Below are 7,553 nucleotides of genomic sequence, written 5' to 3' on the forward strand. Positions count from 1 at the left end.
GGCTAGAATACAATCACAGCACAGATGCTCAGGTTGAGGGGGCATGGAGGTGCTTCAGGGAGCTTCAGATCCCTCTGTGGCCCCTGATTACACCCTTTATGATGAGGAGCTCACTCTCTCCCTTCCTAGGCCACCAACCTTCTCAGGGACAGAGAGGCTGTCCCTGAAGCTCCCCCTGCTCCCTGCTCTAGCACCCCTGCTCCCGTGCATCCTGGGAGAGCCCAGCAGAGCCTCCAGGTACAGAGTACCATGCCCTTAGCCTCTCTCAAGACATCATCTCTGGCCCCACCAATCTCCAGGTGGACTGCTGAGAATATGCTCGGCTTTCTCAATGCTTGGCTCAGATTTTGTGTTCAGAGCTCTCCTCAACAGTACAGGACTTGTCACCTCCTTTGTTCTAAACACTATGCTCTTAATAGCACAGCATCAGTCCCTCTGGTTTCTGGATTTCTCAGCACCCTGGCGGTCTCTGCAGCTAACATGCTGATCATCTCTTTGAGTGTAACCAGCCTCGTGTCTATCTGTCTGTCCACCTGGAGGGAACAACTAAGCCCCCTCCCCAGAGGCAGAGGAGGCAGCCCCTCAGCCCAGACCTGCTTTACTGATGCTCAGTGTGGCTGGATCCCGTGCTGGTAGGAGGGAGATGCTGGAGAGAGGGACTGATATATCTGAGGAGACTGGAGGAAGGGCAATCCAAGCAGATGGGACAGCCCGAGCCAAGACCAGGGGACAAAAAGTTAAGCGAGTGGCAAGGAGCTGGTGTGGCTGGAGAGTCTGGGTTGTTCGTGGGGAGCCCTGGCAACAAGAGGTTTGGGAAAGGATGGGCTGAGTTGTGAGGGCCTGGAACACCAGTTGGGAGCTGTGGCAGATCCCCAGGGCAAGGGGGGCCATGGGACGGCTTCGGGTTACATAGGAGATAGCCACCTTAAAGAGAACAGGCTGTGTGTGGGATGCCATGAGGGGCACCAGAGCAGGGAGCCAGGGGGAGACTGCTGTGGACGCCATTGGGATGGGGAAGGGTGGGCTGGCCTTAAGATGGTCAGGGGAAAGAGTTGTGTGGACAGGAGGTGACTCTGCAGTTAACGGGGGCCATTCCCAGCCTGAGCTGCCTCAGGGAACTCCCCCAGAGTCACGAAGGTGGGGTGAGGGACAGGTTTCTGTAAGAAGAGCCCAGTTAGGTGGAGTAGAGCTGGGGCCACTGGTGATCCTGCCCCAAAGAGGAAAGCTTCCTGGAGGAATTGTCTGGAGCAGGTAGTCATCAGACTGGATTGAGGTTTAGAAATGTCACAGCTCCCTACACACACACTAAAAGTGAACAAACTTGGGAGAAGAGGAGCTATTCAGAGGAGGCACCTTGAGGCAGGGAGCTCTGAGGAGGGGCTTCAGGGTCAAACAGGTGGAGCAGCCCCTTGGGAGGCCATTGTAAGCAGCCAGATGCACAGAAGGGAAGGCCAAGGGTAAAGAAGAGGGATGAAAGGCCTGTCTCTCACACCTCCCTAAGCCTCTGTTTTCTATTCTGAGAAATGGGCTGAATGGTCCCCAGGACCCTGTATCTCTATGTATGACAGCTGGTTCTCCATCGTCTCTGGCCTGGGCCTGCCTGTGGGTGTGGGGCAGTACTGGGCGGCCAGGGCAAAGAGGTTCAGGAAAACTCTGGCCTGGGATGCGACAGCTGTAATTAGCTCCCTGAGTCACCCCTAAGCCTTGCGTTCTCGCCAGCTAGACTCTCTCAATGTCTCAGCATCCCTCTCTCTGGATCAGGCCTCCACCTGGGAAGCAGGAAGCCATGCCTTCCCAGCCCTGACACTGACTGAAATGGCCTTTCCCGGGAGATGGACCAGGCCCACAGCCACAGGGGAGCCCCACACCTCTGAAGGCCAAGGGTAAAGAAGAGGGATGAAAGGCCTGTCTCTCACACCTCCCTGAGCCTCTGTTTTCTATTCTGAGAAATGAGCTGAATGGTCCCCAGGACCCTGTATCTCTATGTATGACAGCTGGCCCAGCTCCTGGGGAATGCCTGGGCCCTGTCCCTCTCAAGCTCCGGAGCCACCTTACCCCATCCTGAAGTCCCATCACTCCTGCCCCACAGAGCCACATCCCTGGGGCCTGCTAGGAAGACAGGAGCCTCACCTCTGGCGTTGGGCAGCTGGGAGTCCTCCCTGTACCAGATCCCCAAGCCTCAGGGAAAAGTTCCTGGGTCCAGAAGAGCCTGTACTCTCTCACAGTCCCCATGGCCAAGAGCTCATGCTTGGCTTTGTTTCCCCTGCTAAAGGCTCACACTCCCTCCCAACCCTCCCCTGAGACCTATCCACCAAGGGTAGACAGGGCCCAGAGTACCCCTTAGGTCCTTTCGCTGGGCTCTTCCTGGACTCTCCTGGGCTTCGAAGGGCACTGGCTGCCTGTGTGGCAACTCACCTGGTGAGGGCCGGGTGGCAGAGGCTGCCCTTGCTCTGAGATCACCGAATGTCCCGGGCCCAAGGCCCCCCGGTGGGACTGTGGCTGAGGCAGCAGGAGGTTCTCATCACAGGCAGAGAGATGGCTGGAATGAGGCTTCAGAGGCAGAACTGGCTGGGCCACCTGCCCTCGGCGCCGGGCAGGCCACACCCACCAGCCACAGCTGCAGTGCCCACCCGCCCACGTGCCATGCCTGAGTCACCTCCACGCCCACATGGCAACCTCACCCCAACCCAGGAGAAGGTCAGGAAGCAGCAGGTGTCAAGGCCGAAGTTCTGGTCCCAACTCTTCCTTCTCTTGTATTAGATGCTTCCCATCATGAGCCTCAGTTTCCCCACTTGAGAAATAGGAATTATAATGCCCACTTCCCAAGGATACTGAGGAGTCAGAGATTCTGCTTGTGGGAGGGCCTAACAAACAGTCACGTGTTCTGTCCTGACCCCTGGAGGCAAGGCCACAGCTGAGGGCTGGACTAGGTGACCTCAAGGCTGCCAGCCCCAAGACTTGGTATCAGTCCTTCAAACTCTGGGATCAGGTCCCCTCAGAGACAGATGAAGTCCCCATTCAATGCTCCCACCAGAAATTATGCACCACAGACCTTAATATCAGACAGCCTTGCCCACTTCTGACTATATGACCCTGGACAAGTCTTTCTCCCCAGCCTCAGCTTCCTCATCTGTGAAATGTGCATAATAAACTCACCTTCCCAAGTTACCGAGTTCCTATGGGGATTAAAGAGGAGAACACGTGGAACGAGGCCCAGAGAACAGAAAGAACTCAATAAACGGTGACGGCTATTAGCTGTTATTGTTGTTATCATGCGGATCCATTCTCCCAGCAACTGCCCTGGACACCTGCCTCCAAAGCCAGAGCATCGGGGAAGGCTCACGCCCTCCCTACGCTCAGGCCACAACTGTGAAGGGGTGGAGGATGGCTGGGGCCGCCCTGCCTGTCTCCACGTCACTCAGGAATTACACACTGGTTCCCGCAGGCAAGACGGAACTGATAGGAGCAGGAAGTCTCTGCTGACAGGGATGGCACTGGTGACTGATGAGCCAGGGACTTCCCTGACTGCCATGGGCAAGCCCCTTGGTCCCTCATCACCAAAACCTGCCAGGCCTGGGGAGGGGCAGGAGGCAGGGCCCAGGTTCTGACCATGGGACAGCAATCCCTGTGCCCAGGAAAGAGCAGAAACCCTGGCTTCGGGAACAGCAGGCCTCCGGTGTGGGTGAGCTAGGGGGCTGCTTTTGCTGTTTAAGTACAGGGGGTCCCGAAGTTCCCGTGCACACAATTCAAAATCTCACACTGCCCGGAATTCCACATTAAAGGTTAATCTTGGCTCAAGCATAGTCCTCCCTCTATTACTCAGTTAATTGCCCTCTTGACCGAGTCTCTCACCCCTCCTGGCTTGCTTCTGTCTGCCTGAGAACCCTGGGGGCAGGGCTGTTGCCAAATTCCAGTGTTTATGTTTTGCCTGTGTCAGCACATTTTCTCAAAAGCCAGACTGAAGCTGGTTAAAAAGGCCCCTGCCTCCCACCCAAAAGGCATGCCCTGTGCCCAGCAAGAACTAAGGGAAACCCACTCTGCTATGCGTGGGAGCAGGGGCCACGTCTCAGACAGAGGCAGAGCTATGCCCCGACTCCCACCCCAAACACATGGAAACAGCAGCTCCAGCCCTTGGGCTGGTCTACGTTCAATCCCATTGAATCCAACACACTGTGACAGCCCAGGGTGACAGTCAAGGCAGGAAGCCAGGGACCAGAGTGGGATTCAGAAATGGAGGTGGTCACCCTCCAGGAACTATGGAACCCTAACCCCACTTGGCAGGCTGTAAGGACAAAAAGGACTCAGGCCACCAAGGAGGAAGGAAGTCCCTCTAATGGGGAGGTGGGAGATGGGTTCGGGAAAGAGGGAGCATTTGGGTTGAACTTGGAAGGAGGGAGGACAGTCTCCACAGAGAGAGCCACAGGAGCAGGGACTCGGAGGCCGGAGAGCTTGGACGTTCAAGGAGTGGTGGCAAGCTTGGGCAACATTTAAACTCAGTGGGGTGTCAGAGGTGCTCTGCCGAGTCCAGCTGCAGCCCCCTGAGTGACCCCAGGCCCCTGAGTCAGCCCTGACCCCTGTCACAAAGGGCTGTGCTGGCCTAGCCTTATAGGTCATGGCACACAAGACCCTGTTGGGGATGCTGTCACCAAGGTGGCCAGGCAGGGAACTGACTGGCTGGGCTGAGCCAGCACCTCACACCAAAGGGAGTGCCTCTGCCCCTCTAAACTCCAGCTGCTGCCTGCCTGGAGGGACCCCTGACCCGTGTTAGGCCCCCACAGCTCAGCGGCAGGTGTGTGGAGCCGGGAGTCCTGCCTCCTTCCGCCAAGCCTGGATCCTCCGCACAACCGAGTTCTGCCTGCTCCGCCTCCATCGCCATGTGGTGCCCTTGAGCACTCATTCACAGCTGCCCCGATGCCTGGGGGTGTGGGAGGACTGGCAAACTGCCCCCACAATCCAGCTGCTCATTCCCTGGTGCAGCCGAGAGCCGTGCTGCGCGCACACTTCATCAGGGACCTCTGCGCCCTCTCTGCGTGAACTTTCCAGCAGAGCCTAAGGAGGACCCCCGCATGTGCCCCCAGCTCTCCAGGCTGAGATGAGAGTGGAAGCCTCAGTCAGGGGTGTCTGTCTGCACCATGTCAGTGCCCATGGAATATAAAATGCCCCGCAAACAGAAGGCACACCAGATGCCCCTCCTCCCTCCTCCCCCACCTCCTGTCTTGCAAACACCAGGCCCCAGGCAGGTCCACAAGATCCCCCAAGAGGAGGAAATGAGAGAAGGGGTCTCTGTGGGGTGAGTGCGGCCAGGGAGGGGCTGACCCCTTGACCCACTCGAGGAAACACCCCACTTGGTGCCATGAGGAAGGACGGACCAGGCAGAGCTTCGTCAGCAGCCTTGGGCCCACCCGACGGTGGTGAGGAGAGGGTCTGTCTGCATCCTGTCGGCCACAGCTGTCCTTGAGCGAGGACAGCCGAGCGATGTCCTTATTGGGGATTCTGGGTTGGGCTCATCCTGCCTCCAAGTGATGGAGGGGGCATGTGGGGACAGAGAGATAAAGAGACAGCGACAGGAACAAACAAAACAGAAATAGACTCAGATACAGAGAACAGACTCATGGTTGCCAGTGGGGAGAGGGGTTGGAGGACTGGGTGGAAAAGGTGAAGGGACTGAGAAGTACAAATTAGTGATTACAAAGTAGTCCCAGGGATGTCAAGTACAGCACAGGGAATACAGTCAATAATATTGTAATTACTATGTATGGTGCCAGGTGGGTACTGGAAATACCAGGGGAAGCACTTTGTAAAGTTTATGGCTGTCTAACCACTATGCTGTACACCTGAAACCAATACAAAATAATATTGAATGTAAACTGTAGTTGAAAAAAAAATTTAATTAAAATAAAAATTAAAAAGAGACAGCAACAGATTAAAAAAACAAACAAAAAAACCCAGCTAGTTGTAGGTGTGTCCCCCTTAAACAGCCCAGGTTCACACCAAAGGTTGTGAGCATTAATTTTACAAAACAACACCCACAAGATTCCTTCCAGCTCTAAGTCAGTTGGAAAGCTGACCCAGTTTGCAGAGACTTGTGGCTATCTCACATCTACAGGACATTTTGCAAGGAACACCTACAGGTAAAGCAGGGGTCCCAGGCCCACACCAGGAAGTGAGAAGCCCGGCTCCGCGGTCCCATCCTGGGCTTTGGGGTCTGACCGCCTGGGCTCGGACCCAGGCGATGCTGTTCACTGGCCGTGTAACCTTACTAACTGTCCCAGCCTTGTTCTCATCTATAAAATGGAACTAATGATAGCTTCTCGTAGGCTGTTAGGAGGCTTGAAGGATAATGCACACCGAGCACTTTGTATAAACGCTCAACACGCTCTGGCCGCCAGCATGTTCTGGCCGCCAGTCTGCCTCCTCTATGTCCATCTGCCATGGTCGGGCCACGGCCCACCTCACACCTTGTCAGCAGCCCTCGTGCTCCTGTCAGGCCTTGTGTGTGGAGGCAGATGTGACCCTGCAGAACAGGGAGGGGGTGCCCCAGTGTTTCCTCCAGATACCCGTCTCCCGGGAGTGCTGAAGCCCCAACCTCAGCTAATGTTGTCCCTCTTTTCATGAACCAACATCCAACCGCTCCAAAACTGGGCAGCTCACCCTACACTCCACAGATGTTAACACAACCCTGCCAACATCTGGGGCAACTTCTCTGGATCACTATTTGTTGAGTTCTCTTTCGTAAAGCAGGAGTCAGCAAGCTTTCATGCACAGGGCAAAAAGGTAAATATTTTAAGCTTTGCAGGCTGTTTGGCCTCTGTTGCAACGACTCCAGTCCGCACTGTAGCATGAAAGCAGTCATCGACGGTGCAGAAATGAATGGCCATGGTGTGTCCCAATAAAAGTTTGTTTACAAAAGCAGATGGCAGGCTGGATTTGGCCCATGGCCCATAGTTTGCTGCATGTGGTAGGTGTATGCATGAGGAGTTACTCACCCGTGGGTAACAATGAAAGGGTGACCTGCACACAGAGAACACATACACACGTGCACGCACACACATGCACACACTGCACAGGGCCAGTTAGCTATGCTAGCCCAATGACCGGCACAGAGCTCACACTTGACATGATTTACATATATGTTTATTTATTGGATGGATGACAGGAGGGTTGAAGGTGGAAGTGCGGACCACTGCAGGGGGCAGAACTATGATCACTACAAATGGAAGATCATTAAAACGTTCTTGCCTCATGGCTTTAAGACACGGTTCTTTACCTTCATTTGAGCAGCGATAGAGCTAATCTTTTTGGAATTGGGATATATCGTGGAGGGATGAAGTCACTCTGAGAAAACCTGATTCTGGCAGAGCTGGGAATGGTCCAGCCTCCCCACCTTCTCTGAGGAATAAACGACATCACCCCAGACTGCTCAGGACAGGGAGATAGGAAACACAATGCACAGTAGGCTTTCGGCATTTTACACAAAAGGAAGTGTTTTGTTCTAAAAGATGTTTTCCTCGGCTTCTTTACTTTTACAAAATTAAAGAAAACAGGGCATCATA

The sequence above is a fragment of the Miniopterus schreibersii genome (genome assembly GCF_964146895.1).
Source record: "Miniopterus schreibersii genome assembly, chromosome: 16".
NCBI lineage: Eukaryota > Metazoa > Chordata > Mammalia > Chiroptera > Miniopteridae > Miniopterus > Miniopterus schreibersii.